This window comes from Sebastes fasciatus, chromosome 22 (genome assembly GCF_043250625.1).
Source record: "Sebastes fasciatus isolate fSebFas1 chromosome 22, fSebFas1.pri, whole genome shotgun sequence".
Classification (NCBI taxonomy): Eukaryota; Metazoa; Chordata; class Actinopteri; order Perciformes; family Sebastidae; genus Sebastes; species Sebastes fasciatus.
The window spans coordinates 17604468-17629184 of NC_133816.1; the positions used below are offsets into that span (position 1 = coordinate 17604468).

General features: G+C 41.9%; 1 protein-coding gene across 1 annotated transcript in view; it reads right to left on the reverse strand.

Annotated features, from left to right (window-relative positions):
* Nucleotides 1-16436, reverse strand: part of serpinh2 (serine (or cysteine) peptidase inhibitor, clade H, member 2) — a 122032-nt gene extending 105596 nt beyond the window's left edge. The window contains exon 1 of the mRNA XM_074622816.1: nucleotides 16358-16436. The gene's annotated coding sequence lies outside the window, so the exon portion shown is untranslated. The remainder of the gene's footprint in view (nucleotides 1-16357) is intronic.
* Nucleotides 16437-24717: the final 8281 nt, after the last annotated feature.

The following is a 24717-nucleotide window of genomic DNA, read 5'->3' on the forward strand; positions in this document are numbered from 1 at the left end:
TGAAAGCCTGCGGTGAGGCGAGCGGGACACTGGAGACCCAGAAATGGCCCTGGCACTTTTTATTTGCCCTCAAATTGATCCAAGATGGCAGCGCAGATTCCTGACTAACAATACAGATGTGGGCCGATGTTGTTCATTAGGAAAGGCCGTATTAGTTTAGCCCCAGGTTAAGGCGTGGGGGGATGACGTGTGATATTAACTTTGGGCTCCTTTTCAGTGGGGTCTTAACCTCCCCCCACCTCCAACTCCATTCCCTGTTTTCTATTCTTCCCCTTCTCCTGACCTCTCCCTTCGCCTGTTTCTCTCCACTTGACCCCTGCCACCCGGCCAACGGTAGGGTCCTCTGTGTCAAACACCGTCTGTGAAAACAGCGCTCAGATAAGGTAAGGAGAGAGCGAAGGCCAAACAGGAGACGGTATTCAGATGTAGCAAGCTGCAGCAGGGCTCCTCTAATGTGGACGACAACACAATGAGATAAGCCTAGTGAAGTACCAACGCCGTGGCAAAACTGATTCAATGTTGAGAAAACACTGCACCGAGATAGGGCGAACAAAGTACCACACATTACGATTGTGTTTATTTCCAAGTCGCAGATAACAAGATGCTGCTGGCTGGAAGATAAGCTGGTGCAAGTAGTGGGGCAAACATATAGCTCCGAGCATGTATGCATAAACACAGAGTACAGTAGAGTGCTGCAGGAGGCGCTCTGGGCCAGTCACATGACATTACAGAAACTAATCAACATTTTCTATTTCAGCTTACTGTTTTGCTTAAAGCTGAATTTTAACTGGGATGTGGAAATTGTGTTTATTATTCGGCTTAGGTTTCTCCCTAATATCACACAAGAAAGTACACTGTGTAGTATTGACAAAGCAATCACAAACAGAATCGGAGTAGAACGGACATTGGACGGTTTGCCGTGTTAATTTGACTAGTACAAAGGAAAATGGTGATTGTTGTTAGTTGTTATGGTGACAACACACGTCAGTGGAGCCGTAAAGTGTGTTGCTTCGCCGCTAGGCCGGCAGCAGAGGTAGTAACAGGACCGAATCGACATCTGTTAAGGCCAATTCATACTTTCTTTCTTACAGTACTTAAACGTCACGCCGGCATGAGTGAGTCCGCGACGGCCGCCGCTCTGACCATCCTGCCAAAGAACGTATATTGATAAGAAGTGAAAGCTGATTGGTTGTTCCATTGCAACGTCAGTGGCCACCAGCAGAGCTATGCTTCCGCCACGTTGGACTGAAAGCGACTACCGATGGACATAAATGGAAGTAAGAAAAAAACACATACAGATTTAGAGAGCAATCTTCTAACTTTTTCATATCAAGGACCTCCAAAGTAGATGTACAATAGACCATGAATGTATAAGAGGTTGTGCCCTGTGCTTTTGCAAAAATGACGGCAGTGCTGTTGTCAAAAAAAGCAGCAGCGTTTCGTCTCTTTGCTTCTATACTTTTTGATCCTGCTATGTTGATTTGAATGGTAATGTCCGTTCTACTCCTATTCTATTTCTATGATCACAACACAAGGGCCCTTGCTGTTCTGGAACTTGTATCACATAATCTTCCCTCCGCAGATAGAGTTTGTCATGGTGCAAATTAGATGTAGATGCACAAATTTCCATTCTTGTGAGCATTTCAAGGACTTCCCGTCCTCGTCTCGAAGATTATTTTTCATTATTGATTAATAGGTTGATTATTTAGCCAAATAACTGATGAATAATTTAGTCAATAAAATTAGAGAAAACTGCTTATTACAAATTCCAAGAGCCCAAGGTGATGTCTTCAAACTGCTCCCAATACATTTTCTGTTGAGCGACTAATCTAGCACTAGTAGTGTGTCATTTGTTGATGTAGTACAGTATTTCTTTATTTGTATGGTAGTATATTAGTACAGTATTGCAACCGTTTCCTAATACAGATCATCTCTCTTCATTTCTCTTCAGAATTACCAGTTGGACTCCTCTTCTGGGTTCTCTTAGAAATTGCCATAAAAAAATATTCCTCCCATTGGGAAATGAAATATCATCACTTTTGAAACGAGCAAACAGAATGAGTCATGTGTCACTTTTTCAGATTTACAAGCCCAACACCGCTCCCCTGCTATCCCATTTTTAAAAAAAATGTCCAACTCTTTCATTGTGAATAAGGAGACACTCCAACAGGTTTCTGTCACTGGGATGAAAAACCAAAGCCGAGACACTCACCGCTCTCAAATGGAGAGCCTTTTTAAATCCTCTGACAATGAGCGAGACAGATAAGGAGAGAGAGAGGCGAGAGAGAGGGAGAAAGGAAGACACACACAAACAGAGAGGGAGAGAGAGAGAGAGATAGAAAGGTGTAAAATGGAGAGGATAACGAATGAGTGCGCCGCTGAGAGGGAGCCTTAATGATGTCAATGTGATAAGTCTAAAACGAGGTGAAAATTGAAATGAGTGCTGCCACGGCGGTGGTCGGCGGGGAGAGTGAATGGTGCCGCCGCCGCCGCTGCATTCATTCGCTTAGATTAGCTGGGGGAGAAAATAGAGAAGAGGTGAGAAAAGAGTGAGTGGGAGGAAGGAGGAGGAGGAGAGATCTGTGAACCCGGAAAAAAAGCGAAATGAAAAAGCAGGTGACGAGGAGGGGACAAAGAGAGAACCAGCTAGAGAGGGACAGGGGGTAAAAATATAGAAAACCAACAGAGGAAAGAAAGAGAGAGAGGAAAAAAGGAATGAACATGGGTGAGACAAAGGGAGATTGGGAGCTAAGTTCAAGCCAAAGTCAATTGAACAACTAATGTGAATCGATTTGTTGCCTCTGCTTTTGCTCTTTGGGGAGAGAGTGACATTTTAAAGGCATATTTTATTATTGGGAGGAGGCGGGGCTGTTTGCTTGGCAACTGAACACACTGACAGGCGGCTGACAGCTGGACGGAATACACTGAATAGAAGAAATACTGCAAATGGCCTGTGTGTGCTCGGGGATCCATTGTGTCTCTGGTTTAGTGTGTGTGTAATGTGTCAGATAGCATACAGAGGGAACATGGAGGTGCGTTCTGTTTGAAGGTTTTGTGTATATTCTTGCATAACTACTGCATCTCTATGTGTTTACCTACATGATAAATACTTCAAATGGCCTGTGTTTTGTGTTCTTGCATGTGTGTGTACAGGCATGTGTGTGTGTGTGAGAGTGTCGAGCATGTTCTGTGAGAATAATTCATGGCAGTGAGTGCGTGAAATGTGGTGGCCGTCCACGGGCAGCCTGGAGTTCTGCCAGTATGGAGGGCCAGCATTAATAATTAAAAACACTTTTACAGGAAGGATCTGCAGCGTCTGTTGTCGACTGCTACCTTCAAGGGCACATTCAGGACAATCACACCAAGGGAAAAGTTTGGAAACACAGAGAAAAAGATAGCACTGTGGTATTCAGGGAGGTATGGCTGCAAAACATCCATAAAAAATATCTTTCCTCCATTGCTATCTGGCTAACTGGATCACGCAGCTTCTTTCTTGCGTCTTTGTAATTGATTCAAGGTGTTTCGTTTTGTTCTTTTCCACCAAGCGTACCGTCATTTTCGGTTCAGGACGATGTGAAGTCAAAGAGGCGTCTCAGGAATTCACTCAGTCGCAAAGACCTACATCCAAAAGCAGGGCGCCAAAATAAATAATTGAATCAAAGTAGTCTTAGCAGACCTCGTCTCTCAGCAGTCTTTGGGCGGAATCCAGTGAGTGTAGTAAACTACTTTTCATGTAATCCTGGGAAAAGTCTTCCAAGCAGCATGCTGTGCTGAGGAGTGGATCAAAACAAACAAAACAACATAGCTGTTCACCAGCGTGGCCGCGTTCCAACCCAACGGAGTCATCCTTAAGCCCAAATGGCTGGCCAAATATCTGCACTGGGCCAATCCACGCTTTATTGGAAACACTAATGACTAGCCAGGGAAATCAGCTTTTGCACATTACACATTCTCAACCACAAACATTATCGCACATTGCGGACACTTGCATATTATTTTGTGATTATGCAGCCGATCAAATGTCTTCCTTCTGCAATTCAACATACTTCTGAAACTGAAACTAGATGTTGGGGCGAGACATAATGTGGATGAGGGCCTGCTCTCTATGTAGATATGAAGGACTCATTCTAAGGTAACGAAAACACAACAATTCTTAGTTTCAGGTGATTATACATTGATGAAAACATAGTTATGAATATTATATTCCAGTTCTGCTAAAAGATCCCCCGAAATCCTACACACTGTGCTTTCAAGCTCACTGAGGTCTGGAGAAATTGTGATGACAAGATCATGCGGAGATACAGCTCCTTTAATGATATAAATGGATAAAAACTTTGGATATAATGTCATGTTTACCGTCTATTAGCTACAGTTAAAGTTCAGCTCATCGGATTTTAATGATGTACCATTGTAGACGGAACAGAGAAGCTTTTAGTTTTAAGTCTACAGTATATCCGCCTAGTCTAAAACAACAAAAGAAACAAGGGGGATTTAAAGTTTTCTGTAGTTTGACTTTCTTTGCATTATAATTAGACTATAGCTGCCAAAATGGAGCTCTTAGCTTCGCTTCAGACAGGAACACAGGGTCATTAGCGCCACTCATATGAGTTTATCATTAGCTGATGGGAGGTGATCATCAGCGTGTTATGTCTCACCTACAGCATGCACACATTCCCAAACAAAAATGCTATATTTAACACATCAATCTCTATATTTACGACTGCTGTTGGCGTGTGCTACTGCTGCTGCTAACTGCTTTTAATCTCAAGTGGCTGCTGCTGCGTTAAACCTGTCAGCAGCCACTGAAAGCTGATTCACTTGACCTTATTTGGATTTCTATTTTTATGATATTCAAGACATTTAAAGACATATTTCATCAACTAGCATTTTGTTGAAAATAACAGGGAACAACAACTTCATTTCAGCAGTGTCTTGTACCCCTGGAGGTTTACGTTATTGCACTCTGCACAGGAAAGTATTGCTTTCTGATTTGACAGTAAAAACGGCTTTGAGTGGAGCGATTACACCAAGGTGAATTGTATTTGCCATAATGATTAACTGTGATATTTTGGACTGAAATAACACTTTTCCCGTGTGTGTAATGTGTTTTTATGAAACAATGAGCAAATTCAATGTATCTACTAGGACATTAGTAGGGGTGGGAATCACCAGAGGCCCCACCATACATTATTATCACAAGTCACAATACGATGTTATTGAGATTCAAACATTTCGCGATATGCTATATGTGTATTGCGATAAGATATATTGCGTTATACAGTATTATCTTTTACAAATTATGCAGTTTGTAAACATCTTTTTTTATCTAATAAGATACAGTTTTCACTCTGTTAATCTCACTTTAATCATTTCTATTGCAGCAAAATGAGACTGTCAGTCAAGCAGACAGATTGACCAACACTGTTGCATCATGCACCCAACAAACTGATCTGTTTGTATTACAGTCTACATATAGTCCAACTTAAAGTCCCCATGAAATGGAAGTTAGAGCATCTTTAACTGCTGTACTGTGATGTATCTCACAGTGAAACAGAATATTTGAGCGGTGTACATTACAAGAGGGATTTAAATCGAATCATTCGCATTTCATTGGGCCGCTGAAAAGTGGGGCTTAGAGTTTAGTTCGATACAGAGCCAGGAGCTACAGAGCAGATACATTCGGCTCCATGGCTGGCTCCACACCGCTCCACACACACACCTCCCTCACCTGTTGTTAGATCAGGCAGAGGACGAGATGAAAGGGAAACTTTGCCGATTTTCAACTGGCTGTGTGGCAACGTTACTGCAGCGCAGGAAGTACATGCAGATGAACGGCAAAAACACCGATCGGTCGTTTTGCGTTGTCATCTGGTGGACGTTCACTGGATGTCTTGCCGCACTGCACTGACACAGTCGGTAAAGTTTCAAAGCAGATCTTAGCCACGTTGTTTTGGAAATGAAAACAGCGTTTTTTGCCCACTTTTGCCCTCTCTTCCTGTCTCTCTCCATATTGCTCTGTTAGCTACGTCAATCAAAGAATGTATACTGATTCGATCCACAAACGATTGGCTAGCTGGTCCCCCAAAGTCTCATTTGATTGGATGAATTTTGGTAAATGCCCCTGAACGCAGGATGAGTCATCAAACATTTGAAACCGTTCACAGGAAGAGAAAAGACGGGGATGATTGATCAGATTTTGATGTAAAAATACTCTGAAACTGATTTTCTGACTAACTGGGAAAATGTATTTTTCATTTCATGGGGACTTTAACTGAATGCAAACTTGTGTGGACTGGATTACTGTACCATTACAGGTATTTTGAACAATGCAACTTTTACAAAAAGAAAAAATGCAGTCCCCTTCATCTCAAAAAAACATAAATGTTGCATCATGCACATGACAAATTGAACTGTTAGAAATAGAGTCTATATTGTCTTACCAATATTAATAGTTTATATAGTAAAAGATTGATACTTGACGCGATGATACAATAATGCCACGCAAAATATCACGATACCATGCTGTATCTACAGGTGAGCACCATGCTCCGCCTCTCATTCTCCTGATGTCTGTAAGGTGGAGACCGAGGAGTTATCTAGTTACTGTTGTTAAAACTGTGCTTTGATACATTATGGCTCCTCATAATAAAAAAGACAAACCAGCTCTGTCAGGCCTCTTAGTTGTGTGTCTGTTCAGCAATAGGCACAGATGTTTATCGAATGTGGATCTCGGGAAAAGAGAAAAAAAAAAAAACATGCCAGCATGTCAGTGCTCAGAGGGGTGTGATAGAAAGCCTGAAAATGAATCCCTCACACACACACACACACACACACATCCATTACCGTCCACCCGAGCCTCCCTCCCCCCGTTCTCGTGGGTGTCGGAGTGAGAAATTAAATTTTTCTGATGAGAAAGTTTTTCCTGCCCCCTTTCCTCTCCTCCCTCTCTCTCCTCCCATCCATTCTTTAATTTATTCGCTTATTTATGAACTATTAATTTATGCGCTGAGAGAGAAATTAACAGTTGTGCAGTCAAGTGTTCGGGCTGCTGCCGCGCTCACAATAGATGATCATCACCCAGGGACTGGCATGAGTCACACACACACACACACACACAGAGAAAACACATGACACCATACACTCGCTCAAAGGGAAAGCAAGGACAGGTGCTGCATATCAATTGGTACTAAAATAACTGTCCATCAGTTCGGCGCAGGAAACAACAAACTTCCATTTGATTTTAATTGTTACAGCTAAGCCTGAGCACTCCCAGCCATTACTCTGACAGTGCAAGAACAGGAGGTGTGTAACATGTTTAATGTGAGGGAAATTAATTGAATAAACTGTTTTTTCCTGCACAGATCTATTACATTTTGCTGACAATGTGCTCACTATCGCACTTAAAAAGCAGAGTGCAAACAAAAACTGCTCTGCCAAGAGTTCCTAGGTGATTATAGACCAGAGAAACAGAGTAAAACACACAGTACATCTATTAAAGAACGTGCTTAATCATCTTTATTACCATGAAAAATTAATATTTTTTTAGATTTTTTTTTATTTTCTGAAGCCATAAAAAATACTTTTTAAACTGTGCAGAATGAATTTTAAAAGTGGTGTAATGAGTCTGATCATTACGACTATTTAGTCCTGCAGCAAAACTGTACCCTACAGGAATGTCGAGGAACCATTAAAGGCAGTAATGCAATATGTATGAAGCGAGCAAAAGCTACTACTCAGCCATAACTACAACATGCTATGAATCCATATAGGAATATTAAAAGAATGGATTCATATGGATTCTTTGCTCTGCAGCCATCCCTTTGCGCTCCAGTGTACACCCACATGCTTCGCTTCAAGTTCCCACGCCCACGCTATCCCAGCATGCTACGTGTTTATCCAGTCAGTCATCCAGACGGTCAGTCGGTAATTCAGTCAGTCAATTAGGCGAGGCAGTCCATCAGGCAGTCAGCGTGGGCGGGAATGAAACTGACGCGCAGACAGGTCGGTCAGCCCCGTGGGGGCAGCGGAACACGACACGACCCATGCCGCCTCATTAGTAGGTTAACTGGCACGTGTGGGCGGCCGATGACTTTATGTGTGTACGCGTGTGTGTGTGTGGGAAGGCAGAGCGAGCGGGCGGAGCTACGAGTGAGTGACAGCGGCGTGGGCGAAAGGGCTGTGCTTCGGTGGCCGGAGGAGAGCACCCCAGGGAAGGTGACAGCGTGTGTTTAAGTGTGAGCATTTTGTGTGAAATTGAGTGAGTAGCAATGCGGTCAGCTGCGGTGGCGTCTACAAGGTTCTGAGGCGCACGTGGGTGGACAGGCCGTTTGTCGAACACTCTGTTCCATTAAGCTTGGACAAGTGGATCACAAAGGGCACCAAAATGACCACTAGGACTGAGTGCTGACCTCCTGTGACATGCCTGGACCTGAGGTCAGCTTCAGATGGGATGAATTTACACCTTTTGGTCTGATTTTGCAATTTTTTTTCCTCAAGTTGTAATGTGGGTGGGATCTTTTTGCCTTTCTTTGATAGAGATAGAGATAGTGATAGTCTTGAAAGAGGGAGAGAGAGGAGATAACATGCTGTAAATGGCCACGGGTCAGATTCGATCCTGGGCCGCTGCAGTCAGGATTCAGCCTTGGTACATGGGGCACCTGCTCTACCAGGTGAGCTTCCGGTGCGCCCCGGCTAACAGGGTTTAAATCTGACATCTTAGAGGAGGAGATCGTGAGAAATATTAGCTAAATGTTTAACCCATTGAACTCCGCAATAGAAATGGTCCGCCAGTGCCTCCTTTGGTATTTTTGCTTATTGTGAGGTCATTTCTTGGGGTATCTTCAAATGTTTCATATCCCTGAAATCTGTACAACCTAAGCAACAAGGTTATGTCGGTTAATAAACTATAATAATTGATAAAAGTATTGACATTGTATCATAAATTAAAAATAAATCAAATGTTTTTTTCCTAAAATGTTACTAAATGAACACAAAACATATATTGTATATTGTTATATTTATATATTTATTTCTAAATATATTTAATATTTCTAAATGTAGAAATGAATGAACAAAATATTTATTAACACTCCATAAGTTATTTGAAGTATGCTAATTTTTTTAGTTATTGAGATATGCTCATTTTTATGAGCAGATCGATTGCAAAGGGGTTTGATAGTTTCGTTACATTCCTCACGTAATGTAACGTAATGACGTCATCACAAGCGTACAACGTGATGACGCAATAGAAGGAAGCCTTAGCTTTCTGCTGCTTAAAGAATTGATGCTCTAGCTATTGTGTTTTTGATTTTAGATTGGTGGAAACAGGATCCTGCTAACAATGATCTCCCACAGCCATTACGAGGCAATACTCTGGCGCCACGGCGTGTGGTCACCACAATTTGTACTGCACATAACGTAATGGAATGATGTCATCACGAGCGTACAATGGGATAAAGTGAAAGACAAAAGCTTTCCAATGCAAAAAGAATGAATGCTCTACCCATTATGCTTTTTTATCTTAGATCGATTTAAACAGGATAATGAATACAACAATCTCTGGCGGCCGCCCGTGGGAGGTCGAATTTCGGCCTGCCAGACACAACATTGCACCTAGCATTTAAATCAGCGCCACTTTTACAATTACTCTGACACGTCCTGTCACAAAACAGGACATATGCTGTATGCTTTATATATCTGCCTCACTGTCGCTCAACCTTGAGTTGTTTTGAAGAGCAAAAAGAAGGATAAGAGGCGTTAACAGCCCTGCAGCCTTTGATAGTGAATATACATTCTGACAAGTTAAGTCACTGTGCAGCTGAAGATATGCAGGTAGAACAGTGAATTATGGTAAAAAGAGTTCCTCATTTGTGCCTTAAAGCAGATTACAAATTTTACCTGGTGGCACACAACTTAACTTGATTTAATGATGTTAAAACTTTGTAAAAACTGCCACAAAAGTGGTCACATCACTTGTGGGATGATTAAACACAAGCCTTTTTTTGTAGTATCCAACGTGTACAAAGATGCTGTTTTCATCATTTAGTGTCTTTTATCCACTTTATAAAGCTGCAGGTGGTCGCCCTAATGGTTCTTTTGTTCCACCCGTTCCAATTACTGGGCCACATGGGAAAATTTGAATGATAAAATGCTCTAACCTCCCTCCACAATTAATGTCAAAGTGCCCTTGAGCACAGCAGTTAACCTAATATCCAGTGGTGGGGGATTGCGGTCATACTGGGTGGTGACATCACACCAGCCTGTGTGTGTGTGTGTGTGTGTGTGTGTGTGTGTGTACACTGTTGTCAAGTCATATAAGCATGTTTCTTAAATTATCATACCTGGTTAAATGAGGATTAAAGGAAAAAAAAATCTGTCTGACTTCAGGATTATTGACCCACTTGCTCATATTGGCGTGCCATTATTGGCGGGAATAACAAGGAACATGAACTAATTGGTACTTACACACACACATATACACAAGACAGATGGACTAAGCTGACACATAATATCTCATCCGCATAAACACACACACACACACCAACATAAGGCCCCCTCCAGCGTCCTAGATAGGCTGGGCCAGAGTGGACCTGTCCACATTTTGATGATTGACGGCTTGGCCTAAATGAACTGCTGCAGAGCTCCATGCCGTGTGTGTGTGTGTGTGTGTTTGACTGTATGTGTGTGTGTGTGTGTGTGTGTGTGCAAAGCTGTAGGGGGCAACCCAACTCAGTTATTGATCCACGGGCCCCTTCAGGCCACTAATCAAATGAGGCGGACGCTGAGGGGACACAAGAGGCACTTGAAAGTTTCTCAAGTTTCTTGGACTTGTGCACCACACACACATACGTACACACACACAGGCAGTCTGTCAATCTGTTGTTCGGTTTGCTTCTGTGTGTGTGTGTGTCTTCATGTACCCCAACAACCTCCCTGTCTGTCTGGGCTATCCATCAGCCCCAGTGACTGATGGGTTAACTCTAAGCAGCTCCAGCTCTGCAGATGGACTTTTCCCTGCTGCCGAAGCCCACAGGGAGAGGCCTTGGCTGGGCCAGGCCTCTCGACGAGGCTGGGTGTCTGGACAAAAGCCCTGGAGCTTTGGGCGGGTGACAGAGAGACGGATCAATGGGAGACTTTAAGGATCTCAGGCCTAATAGAATAGATGTGTGTTGTTTTGTGTGCATGGGGGCTGCTTGATGATGGGTAGGAGGATGGAAGGGTAGGATGGATGGATAAATAACTATGATGATGACAGCAAATCTATGAGACAAGATGATGAAGATGATTGCTACTTTAATAACAGCAATACACGTGTGGTGACGAAGAATGATGAACAATGCAGAAGAATACGGCACATCCCAAATACGTCACGGCATCAAATTCAACTCATGACTCAGTTCCGTGTCATTTCATTTCTCCCACCTCTCGGCTGCAGAATAAAGAAAGAGAAAAGATTTACAATAATCTTCAGAGAGAATAGCAAATTGCAGCCATTTGGAAAAAGACTACCCACCGTGTCGCAATATGCCGGGGTGCAGACCAACAATACAGCACAATCACAGTTCCCGCGTCTGTTGCCGGGGTTAATCAATGACTATACAGCAACAGCGAATAGACTGCTGATTCCATATGCCCGGCAAAGAATAGACAATCATTGACTAATCAGAACTTGATAGAGGCCACATAGGATGGAGAGCAGCTGCTGTGCCCAGTGAGCCCCACTGTAATCACATTATATATCATTGATCTACTAAACTGAGGATTATGGGTTCTGATATTTCTACTGGGAGTGATAGGAGTCACAGTTGTCAAGGTCGACGTCGCAGTGCTGGGATTGAAACGCCGACTTTTGGGATTATTATTAGGGCTGTGATCTGGCAAGAATCTGGTAATACAATACGTACCATGATACAGGAGCAACAATTCAATATATAGCGATATATTGCTGTTTATTTAAATTCAATTTTAGGAAAACTGTCAAACAAACAACTTTAGAATAGGCAAAAATAACTAGAGATGGGACGATACACCTATCTCCCGATTCAATACTATCACAATACTTTTGTGCCGATTCGATATGTATTGCGATTTTTAAGTATTGCAATTCTACAAGTATTGCGATTCTGGCATTAATAAATCAATTTCAAATTATATTATCATAAAGTGGGCATGTCTGTAAAGGAAAGACTCGTGGGTACCCATAGAACCCAATTTCATTCACATATCTGGAGGTCAGAGGTCAAGGAAAATAACCATGCCAGTATGACATGCGGCTTGGTATCAATGGATTCCTTAGGTTTTCTAGTTTCATATGATGCCAGTAACTTCACTCTGGATTTAAAACTGAGCCCACTACAACATCCGAAAGATCAAATAGTGGCCGCATAAGTAGAATAAGAGGTTAATGAAAAATGGATACAGTGTTTTGCAGAATAAATACAGTATCACACAACATAAAATAATGATACTCATGTGTATCCATATTTTCTTACACCCCGTAATTATCATCAATTCATAATTGATATAAAATATTAAAAAAAAGCTTGTCTGGCATCATCAAGGAGGCCAACTCTAACAACTTTATAACTTTCCTCTCACGTATTCAAGCGACAAACATACACATAAGATAGACACTCTGCTATTAGAGGTGGTGCTTCAGGCGTTAGAAGTGTAGCTGCAAACTGTCCACACTGCACTGCAGAGATATTGATGTCTTAATACAATAAAAAGCAAAATAAACATTATTATCCTGATCGTTATAATTATCTCCAGCCCAGAGGCTCAAACTGAATTATTCATAGAGTGCTTAATTAAATGGGTAGACTAGGCTGTGTGAGTGTGAGCGCTGTGAATTTGTGTATGTGTGAGTCTCTGTTGCCCGATGTCTTCTGGACAGCAACATTAAATGAGAGTAAATATTCAATCATTCTGAAGGGACTTAGAAAGAAAAGAGATGATGCTGTGACAGAGACGGAGGGAGGGAGAGAGAGAGGGAGAGAGAGAGGGGGAATGGATTACACACGCATCCTCGTTCGCCCTTCACTGTGGTCCCTGTCGAGGAAAAAAGGAAGACAGGCAGCCGTTTAACGTTTCAGAGCAGGGCTTTTTCTTTATACACTTTTTTATACTTAACTGCCTGGCACAATAAGCAACCAGTCACTGCACTCCACGGCACCACTCATAAGGCCACAACGCACACACAAGAGTGTAACGAAGCTGAATGCAACGCTCTCTAATGCAGTCAATAGTGAAGTCAAGGCCGCAGCAGTTAAATAGCGGCATAGTAGACAGTTATTACTTCTCCGTCACTGTGATTACTGTATCAACCACTGAATGAAAGCACTTCTCTCGGCCCTGCCACTGATATTACTCTTTGAAAATGTAGATGGGAGTCACGGAGCCAATACATATGCAGTATGCACATACACACGCACACATGGAGGTAAGAAAACTAGCTTATACAATAACTTTCAGATGCACACACATCTACTGTATGATATTTGCATACACTCAGTGACATGACCTGTATACACAAATATAGTATCCACCCATAAACATTGGCCTGTATGCACAGGCATATGTGCATAGAGAAGAAAATTGACTTTGAACGCTCACACGCAATTGCACCCATATGAGATCGCGAACACAATTGAAAGGTCCGACTCACTCTTTCCTTTCTCTCTCCCACACACACACACACACACACACACACATACACTCCTGTTGGCGTTCTGTCAACTCTGTTTCCGTCATCTTTTCCTCAGATATTTGATGTAGGGCTTCTACACACACACACGCACGCACACACATGTGCGTACAAACCAATGGAGTGCTGATGTGCCAACAGGCGTAGTCTGGACACTGCGGTAATGTAACAGCCCATTCACTTTATTATGCATTAGCACCAGGGCTGCTTTTTCATTACACCCTAATGACATTTTGGTAGGGTCCACTAATCAGCCCCCGCGGGACCCCTGCTGACTCCCTAAACTTATTGCACACCCACACACACACATATCTATATATATATACACACAGTGTACATTCAAGCATACATACATGTCTCTGCACAGATAAATATATACTTAAAGATGTGCTGCACATGCACACACACAAAGACAGAGCATAGATGCATATGCATTGTATCTATTTCATACAAAAAGCAATTTTGAAGTCTCCTCCCAGGGCTAAAGTGCAAATACTGTATACAATGAACAGACCCACACATAGTAGTGGGAGGGAGGCCTTGGGATGGCTGGGGCCCCTGGGCTTGAGTCATTATCCAGGCCCTACCTACACCATGAAATGATACATTACAACTGCTCCATAAGAGAAATATATGCCCAGTGGTGGAAAGTTACTTTGTACATTTACTCAAGTATTGTGCTTAAAGCAGCAGTGGGTAGAATTGGAGCAAATATGATTAAAAAAAAGTATTATTTATGATGGTTATTTTTGTAAAACGGTCACTATATCCTGACAGTAGTGCATTAGAAATCTGGAAAAATCATGTGCCTCTGTGTCTTGTTATGGAAGATTTCACAGACAGGAAAACAAGCAGTCAGAGCTGATCTGGAGTCTGCCGTCCAGCTGCCGTCTCTGAGCAGCTGTAAATCACTCGCGAACCTCGATCAAACGGTCAAACTAAGCAGCGCTGTTACTGTAATGCCTATTTCTCGCCTCAAACGTTTTCAGAACCATTTTGTAGTGCACGGTTTAGCTGTAAAATGAAAAAAGCTCTCTCTCAATGAAATGACCTGTGATTGGCTAAAGTCTCCCGTCACGGGCTAGATTCTTTAAAGCCTATAACAGAGCCATGAGGAGGTGCAGTTGTCTAGTTTTCTCTCAGAGCACTTGAATTACAATATGCTGAAAGGTTATTATGGAATTTTTGCCCAATGATGCCAAAAAATATTCTGCCTACTGCAGGTTTAAGTACAATTTTGAGGTACTTTACTTGAGTATTTCCATTTCATGCTACTTTAACCTTCTACTCCACTTCATCTCTGAAGGAAATATTGTATTTTTTACTCTACAACATTTATTTGATAACTTTAGTTGTTAGTTACTTTGAAGATTTGTATTACTAATACAAAATAAAAATATATATTATAGGTTAAACTACCCAGCAGCATATAAAGTAATTAAAATGAGCAACATTAAAATGATGAGCACATAAATGCATCACTAATTATAATCCAATAATCCAATAATCCAATATATATTATTCTGCATAATGAGTACATTGAGTTTATTTTGATGCTGATACTTTTGTACATTTTGAATGAAGATTATTTTAACACTGTGGTATTGTTACTTTTACTCAAGTAAGATACTGAATACTTTACACAACTGGCCATGCCAACAGGATCACAGAAAGTTACTGTATGTTCAAGATTCAGAGTGGGTTTTACTCCAATAGTTATACTACCATACAAAAACAGCAAGAGAGTTAGAGCAGTGTCAGACATTATGGACATGCACCCTAAAGGATCTGAAATAGACAAAATCCAGGCTTAAATTTAAATATATCAAGCCTCACAGCACAACCCGAGGATGCTCATGATTAAGTCATCCCACCAGCAAACTATGTCAAATCCTTAAAAACACTATACTGTGTACGAGATGCTCCAAACATCCAGTATGAGAGGGAGGTGGAGGGAGAGAAAGAGGGAGGTGGAGGGAGAGACAGAGGGAGAGAAAGAGGGAGGTGGAGGGAGAGAAAGAGGGAGAGAAAGAGGGAGGTGGAGGGAGAGAAAGAGGGAGAGAAAGAGGGAGGTGGAGGGAGAGAAAGAGGGAGAGAAAGAGGGATGTGGATGAGAGAAAGAGGGAGAGAAAGAGGGAGGTGGAGGGAGAGAAAGAGGGAGAGAAAGAGGGAGGTGGAGGGAGAGACAGAGGGAGAGAAAGAGGGAGGTGGAGGGAGAGAAAGAGGGAGAGAAAGAGGGATGTGGATGAGAGAAAGAGGGAGGTGGAGGGAGAGAAAGAGGGAGAGAAAGAGGGAGGTGGAGGGAGAGACAGAGGGAGAGAAAGAGGGAGGTGGAGGGAGAGAAAGAGGGAGAGAAAGAGGGATGTGGATGAGAGAAAGAGGGAGGTGGAGGGAGAGAAAGAGGGAGAGAAAGAGGGAGGTGGAGGGAGAGAAAGAGAGAGCTCAGACAGGGAGTAAACATAGCGTGCGGGCCCACGCGCACAGTGGGAGAGTGATAGCACAATGAGCTAAACTGCGACACACAGTGAGAAACTCTCCTTAAAAACACCCAAAACACACTCTGAGCAGCACACAGCAGCGCTGCACAAGTTAGTAATAATGTCCAGAAACACAGCAACAGTCCAAATGATGTCCATGAAACTGTTCACTGACCTTTTAGACGTCCTGTATTCCGGATATCATCAGCAGCGAAGTTCAACATCACTGCCCACCTGCATGACGTCATCCTCTAATTGGCAAACCAACCAATCAGAGTCTTCTTCTTCTTCTTCTTCTTCTTCTTCTCCTTCTTCTTCTCCTCACTAAGAGTGATGGGAATAATGAGAAAATTAATTTCTTCTTTTTAATTTATTTTCTAATTATCTATTTTTTTTAATGTCCCAGGTCTCGTCAGTTTAAAAAAGTTTCAAAAGAGAGCTGGTAATTTATTTAATACATTTCCAGGAAAAGAATACAAAGTTAATTGATATGCTTTATTTCCATGTCTGCTGATAAATAGATAATAATTAGCTTAAATTATTTGAAATGTGCCTACTGACAGCAATATTAGCACTCTATAATGTATCACTTATTTTAAGCATTAACTTTAAAGGGGACATATCGTGCTCATTTTCGGGTTCATACTTGTATTTTGGGTTTCTACTAGAACATGTTTACATGCTTTAATGTTCAAAAAACACATTATTATTCTCATACTGTCTGTCTGAATGTACCTGTATTCACCCTCTGTAGGAGGCTACATCCACACTATTAAGTTTTAACATAACTTTTGCTACGTTTATGCCTAGCGTCCACACTACTCCAGCGTTTGAGTCCTTGAAATGGAGAGTTTTAGTCTGGACGGACAGAGACGGAGACCTTTGAAAACGATGACGCAGACACCCTTCTTCTTATTCTTCTTCTTCTTCTCTCACTAAGAGTGATGGGAATAATTAGAAAATGAATTTCTTCTTTTTAATTTATTTTCTAATTATCTATTTTTTTTAATGTCCCAGGTATAGTCAGTTTAAAAAAACGTTTCAAGAGAACTGGTAATTTATTTAATACATTTCCAGGAAAAGAATACAAAGTTAATTGATATGCTTTATTTCCATGTCTGCTGATAAATAGATAATAATTAACGTAACTTTTTTGAAGTTTCCAATTACACAAGTTACAATTGTGTAGAGTTTTGGTTTTCCACCTCCGATGAAGAGCAGCGCACAGCCTCTTCTCAAGCCTAAGGGCCCTATTTGAACCATTATATGCTATTTTAGCATATAATTATTAAATAATGTTTATAATAAAGTATTTTTTTATAGATTTTCAGGTAAATATTGGGGTAATTTGGCAGTAATTTCAAATAGTTTACTTGCTAATTATCACCTAATTACCATGAAATTTGCGCACCTGTAAAATTAAGTGTTACCTTTTAATGATTTTATAATGACTATTATATTATTCATTATTTTTGTGATTTACATGTTGATACATTTGGGGTAGTATCGGGCACATTACTGCATCCCAGGTTAGTCTGTGCCTAACTCCAGCCAATATACCCACAGATGAAGACCGTACTGTATATACAGACAATACACTGCAAGTTTCACCCATAGGAAAGCACCCGCAGTATTTCAGCACACACTCCAGCAGTTTACTTTGATGCTTCACTACACCACAGCTCTAATATCTTCACGCAAGAATGGGAGATAGAAAAGAAAGAAGAAATTACCCAAGCACACAGACATGCTCCTCTATTGTATACGCAAAGGTATAACAGGGCATCTGCTTACATGCAAACATGCACACAAACACACACAGTAAAAGAAATGTGTGGAGGGATTAGGTCGGTAGAGTGCGGGAGAGTTGCCTCCTCCGAGTACTGAGTGATTAGGTTTAGAGTTTCAACCTTGGGGCAACAGTGGGCAGGGAAATGTAAGTGTGTGTGTGTGTGTGGTGCCCGAAGCCAGAAGTGTTATTGTGTCGGGGCTGGGTGTATTGTTTCAACCCTGAAGTGTTTCGGTACACAGCGATCTGTTGACCCCTACCTGAATGCTCTTAAAATTGTTTTCACGGCAAAAGCTTTGGACCACTTTCCCATAATCATCTAGAGAGAGAATAGATCATTTTGAGGGCAATTTCAGCAACAGAGAGGAGCAAGGAAGTTCTCTTATTACAGTTTTATTTATCTTCTCCCTCTTTGTTGTTGTTGTTGTTATTAAGTTAGTCTCTGTTACGTATGCCCATGCCCACTGACAGCAATATTACCACTCTATAATGTATTATTATCACTTCATTTAAGCATTAACTTTAAAGGGGACATATCATGCTCATTTCTGGGTTCATACTTGTATTTTTGGGTTTCTACTAGAACATGTTTACATGCTTTAATGTTCAAAAACACATTACTTTTCTCATACTGCCTGTCTGAATATACCTGTATTCACCCTCTGTAGGTGGCTACATCCACACTATTAAGTTTTAACATAACTTTTGCTACGTTTGTGCCTGGCGTCCACACTACTTGAAAATGCTGCTGACCCTGTTTTAGTTTTAAAAGTCCGTGGTTGCATTTTAGTCTTGACGGACAGAAACAGAGACGTTTGAAAGCAATGACGCAGACACCTACGCTCGCTTCTTGATTGGGTCTCATTAGTCATGACGTGAACCTTTTCTGGAAGAAAACAAACATCAGCCTCGACCACCAGTAGTTAATTTCAACATAGATATAGAATTGCAAGCGTTGCTGACCTTGTTGTCTATGCTAACAGCTGTTGTGCAGTTAAATTCTGCACTTAATAATGCCACTGCTGCCTACATGCACAAGAGGCAAGCTATTATTTGAGCGCTTTTGCATCAATTCCTGTGTCCAACGCTGCGTCCTGTTTACACCGGCACACGCATGCCCAGTGTAGGTGAATAGTCATGTGATTTGCGTTTTCAGGACTGGTAATATGGATGGAGATTAATTCTGAAACGGCCCTAAAACGTTTGTCTGGACGGAGATACGGGTATTAGTGTGGATGGAGCTCAATTTTAGCGCCTGTCTCTTTAAGACCCCCCCAAAAAAAGCCCAATCTTCTGTGATTGGCTTGCGAGAAACATATGGCGCACCTTTGCAAAGGTAGATCTCAAGCTGTGGGTGTAGACACACAGATGGGTGTGGGCGGTATAGATTGTCTTATTTCACAGTTTGTGCTTTGGGAGGCACTCCAGATACCCAAATGTGTGCACAAGCACTGAAAAAGTGAGTTTGTTTTATGATACGTCCCCTTTAATACCAATTAAAGCTTTTAGCTGTATTGTACTTATTGTACCTGTAAGTACCTACAGTATTCCCAATAATGTAGTTAATAAAAATGCAAATAACCAACCACATTTAGTTGGTAATCATGAAGCAGAAAAACACAGTTTCTACTAATGACTGCTTTTTTTATATCACCTTAAAGCGTTTTACTATAATTATGAATTACAGAAAAGACATAATTCTGTGCATCAGCCACAAATTGTGCCATTACGTTTTTTTGAGAAGAATATAATGGCAGTTGCACTCAGTTTTGCCGGGTTTACAGCCCTTATTGTTACATCTTTTATACCAAAGTGTTCCCTTAAAAACATAAATCATAGCTGCAAATTCAATTGTGTTTCAGCAGAGCAGAGACAATAGCCACCCCAGAGTCAATATAATCTCTTCTTTTCCAATCGGCCCAGGATGCTCTCTCTCTTTTTGCTTTTTTTCCCCTCACATAGTGCTATAGAGCTAATCTAATATTAGCTCTGCTCAATGGAGGTAGGTGACCTTTGAGTCAGGGTACTTTTAAGTCCGCCATGGCCTGAACAACTAATGGTGTATGTGTAGTCTAAGCAAGCGGGCACAGAGAGCTTCATTGGCTACTTAATGGTGGCTGTTTAATCGAATTCCCCCCCCCACCCCATCTTAATTCCTTGTGTTTTTTTTTTTATTGGAAATGTTTTTCAAAGGGATGAATCTGTGGAGAAGAAGGCGGAGGTGGGAACCAGATGTACACTTTGAGTGTGTGTGTGTGTGTGTGTGTGTGTGTGTGTGTGTGTGCATGGGGCCCCATGGCTCAAAGGATAAGACATGGATAAGACAATGGTGTTTGCTGTGCTGGCACTAACGGCTCATCATGGGCGGCCCCTCCTCAGCTGACGCACACAAACACAAACATATACACACACGGAGAAACACACACTCCAGCTGGGACGGTACCCAATGACAGGCACTAGGACTCACAGATGCCCAGGTGGCGCAGGAAACCCTGGAGCTATGCCCAGACTGGCATAGGAGAGACTGCCTACACACTTAAAAAGAAACGAGCACACACACGCTCACACATATAGATATGCACACAGTTGCAACGGCTTACTATAAAGCTCATGTTTCCCACCGACACACACACACACACAAAAGCACACCCTTGCTCACTCCCCACCTTCTCGCAATTAACACTGCTCCTATAGCTGGAGGCGCAGAGGAAATGAGGTTTTGGTTTTGTAACTGTGTGTGTGTGTGTGTGAGGGAGAGAGAGTTGTAAGAGGTAGAAGGATTAAGGAGGAGGTGGGTGGAGGGTTATGGTTGGCGAAGGAAATATAATGTGTGGCATGGAACTATGTACTCAGGGTACGGTAATGACTGTGCACGTGATGAGGGGCTGTGTGTGTCGGAGTATATAGCCCGGATGTGTGCACGCATACCCCGTGTGTGTGCATACGTGCGCCCACATTAAGTCGTTCCCACCCATTCCCTCTCTAAGTATCATGTTCAGAGGCTGCAGTTCATTCCTGTCTGTCTGATTGTGTTGTTGTGCAGTCATGGCTAATTACCTTGATAGTCTGTTGACAGCGCTGAGACAATTAAACAGCCAAATGGAAAACAGGAGGGGGAACTTGTCTGAAATGTCCTCTCCGAGAGTTGAACTAAAGAGTGATTCATCTCCAACATGTGTTTATAATAGGAAATCGTTTACAGGCAAAAGGGATGGAGTTTGTTTAGCAAATTGTAGGATGCCTGCTCCGATGTTAGCGTCAGAGTCAGACCCATTACGGGTTTTGTTTGTCTTGCTGTTAAGACAGCTCAATGTATACATCTCAATCTAGGAGAACGATTTATTCAACATTATCATGAACTCCTGTACAATCTTGTCCAATATACCCCGTAGCTGACCACCAGATGAGTAGATACAGGCTGGTATAAAACAAGAAGGTTTGCAGCATCCAGTTTGCCTAAAGGTGATGTTTAATATATACAAACAAATCTGTCAAAAGAACCGAAATCAAATCAAAAACCTAGTTTGTTTTATATGGACTAACAAGCACAAGCAATTTACTTCACAAGTCTGTATATAGGAATTCAATTTGAGGCTTTCATTTCAGGAGGAAATTGTATATCATTACACTGAACATCTGTTTCTGATCATCTGTTTGATGATATTATAATCCGAACATTGTTTGTTTGAATGTTTTGACTCCTTTTTTGTAGTTCTGCCATGTATATATATATACATAAATATATATTGTATATGTCATTTCTGAGGCAGCAGTAGTTCAGTGCGTAGGGACTTGGCTTGGGGACCGGAGAGAACTAGGTTCAAGTCCAGCACGGACCAGGAATGGAAAATGGACTGTTTGCTGCAGAGGTGCCAGTTCACCTCCTGGGCACTGCAGAGGTGCAACTGAGCAATGAACCCCCATCTGCTCAGAGTGCCTGACTATGGCAGCCCCATCAGTCCAACATCTCTCCACAGCAATAGACTAATGCATGTCTTATTTAAATAGTATTTATACTATTCTTGCATTTATATTTAACAATAATCCCACTTCTCAGCATTTTGTATTTACTTATTTGCACTGTGGTTATATGTTATATATTGGGTCTTAATTGTACATGTGTGCAGCCTCACAGAGGTGCTAGCATGAGTTTAGCAAAGACACAACACACCCAGTGGGCTACCTCCGGGGTCTGTGAAGTGAAGCCAATGCTGAAGTGCCTTAAACCTGCATTCTTTCTAACAGCCAGCAGGGGGCGACTCCTCTGGTTGCTAAAAGAAGTCTGATTGTATAGAAGTCTACGAGAAAATGAGCCTACTTCTCACTTGATTTATTACCTCAATAAACATTATAAACATGAGTTTATGGTCTCAATCGCTAGTTTCAAGTCTTCTTCAATAAGGCATCATGTTCATTTAGTAAATTATGGTTTCATTTAGAGTCAAATAGACCATAAAGGGGATGCTTTAGGGCGGGGCTACCTTGTGATTGACAGGTCGCTACCACGGCGTTTTCTATTTTAGGAGTTGTCCACGTTTTCGTCTTATAACTTTAACTCTTTCACAGTGTGTTTTCAGTTCATAAAAGATTATTATAACATTTTTGGTCGCCTAAAAATGTCTTATTCAGCATTCGGTTGTACTTAGCTCCACCCTCAGAGACAGCTTGTCTCACTTCTGGTTGCAAAAAACCAAGATGGTGACAGCCAAAATGCACAACTCAAGTCTTCAAAACGGCAGTCGAAAAACCAATGGGTGACATCACGTTGACTATGTCCACTTCTTGTATACAGTCTATGAGCACACCTCAGCTCTTTTTAAACCACCATTTGAGGGGGGTGGGGTGGGGAAAGCTGGCAAAGCTAGCAAATGTGAGTGATCATAGTGGCCATGCTTTAACCATATCTTTTGGAGAATGATTATTTCTCCAAACTATCTTTGAATAAGAATCTACACTGCGCCCCAGGTTACAGTACTGTCTTTACATAATCACATCTAGAAGCCTGGCTTGTCTGAAATATCAAAAAACCCATTTCCCCCATCTGCAGACTCCACATATAATCTTTATCAGCCTCCCTGTAATAGGGAACCTGCATATATATATAAGGCAGGTCTGTCCCATAGGTGATAGCAGCATCCATTATGTACACACATTACATACAAATGGAATTTGCATAAACATGATTAGGGAATTAAGAGGGTTAGGGGTTAGCGTCGCTTAGAGGCGGGGGGCAGGGCTGAGAAGAGGTTTAAAGATGCATTATGGCATTTCTACCTAAGATAGTACACATTTGATGCAGTCGGGGTAAACTAAGAGGAGGATGTCATGCCACAAAGGTTGTGAGAGGAATTTAAATCCACAACAAAAGCCGTACTACATGTGTCGGCTGAAGCAGCACTTCACCCTTGGGAGTAAATATATTGCGGGTGTGTGCACAAAGGTTCTCGAAGGCTAATGGTTGCCTATGGAAAACAATCTCTTCACGACGTACTGCTCCCAGCGTCACACAACATCCAGGTTGATTTGGCGCCGGCGTTTCAGAAGGATACAAATATTCTCAAACAGCTCCAAAATGCATTTCGACCTCGAAGCGCTGTGATGTGTAATCAGTCTTTGTGTCGGGAGCTCAGTCAACCTAACTCAGAGAAATATACACAAGCAGGGCCGGCAGCAGGGCAAGCTTGGCACCAGAGTTGTCGCTGTAGACCGATTCCAGATTGGGTCTCCAGGGGTTGTGGGGTGGATGGGTGGTTGGGTGGTGGTGGGTACAGTTGGCAGGGTTGCTCACACACTTAGGGCCAGGCCTGAGGGTGTGTGTGCATGTGTATGTGTGCCTGGCTCCTGGTGTGTGTTGGCAGGATGTGTGCTGGCAGCATCCCCGTCTGACACCACTACAGTTGGTCCCCTCTGGATATCCTTCGCACCCCCTGCTCTCCTGCTCCTCAACCTGCCCTCCCTCCTGCTCCTCTCTTCCGGCCTTCTTCCCACTTTTCATCTTCCTCCTGATTCTGCATGTTTGAGTTTTTTCGAAGGCCAGCACTGAAATTTCAAGACTAAAGATGTCCAATATTTTGCTCGGTTATAGCTGGCATTTAAATGAAAAATTAATTCGCAAAAAATATAAAACTGAACAATAAAATAATGAAACATAGTCTGCACAGAGAATAAAACTTTATTGCAGACTGTTTTCAGGCTGCTTTGGTCAGAGAGGAACTGCCATCATATTGCCAGCGGATGCCAATATATGATATAATAAAAAAGAAATAACTGCCCAGTGTGACTGCAGATCATATATCTCCATATAACTATAACCAGATCTACACAACAGACGATCTACAAGACCTCCCTGTCTTTGGCTCTGTTTGGGAGCTACCAAAAAGTTTCCATGAAGCCTCCTTGAAAATTTCCTGTTCGACTGGAACAGATTTTCTATCAGTATTACAAGGAAAACCTCATATCTCAAGAATTCAGATTAAAAGCATGTTGTTGTTGCTTTTTTATTCTTATTTAATGAATAGTTTCTATAAGTAATTTGATAAGCCTGCAGAATTAAGCTGATATAATACCATCAGTGGAAGTTTAAAAAATTAACAGAAGTGGTTTCTTCATGGCAACAGCAAGTTCCTCCTTCCCCCCGTCAGCCCTCCCTCGCCTCTGACGTCTTTGTTCCCTCATCTGTTCTACATTCAGGACAGTAGTCAGCCTGCTTCTCTGAGTGGTTTCTTTATTTACCATAGGAAGCCTGA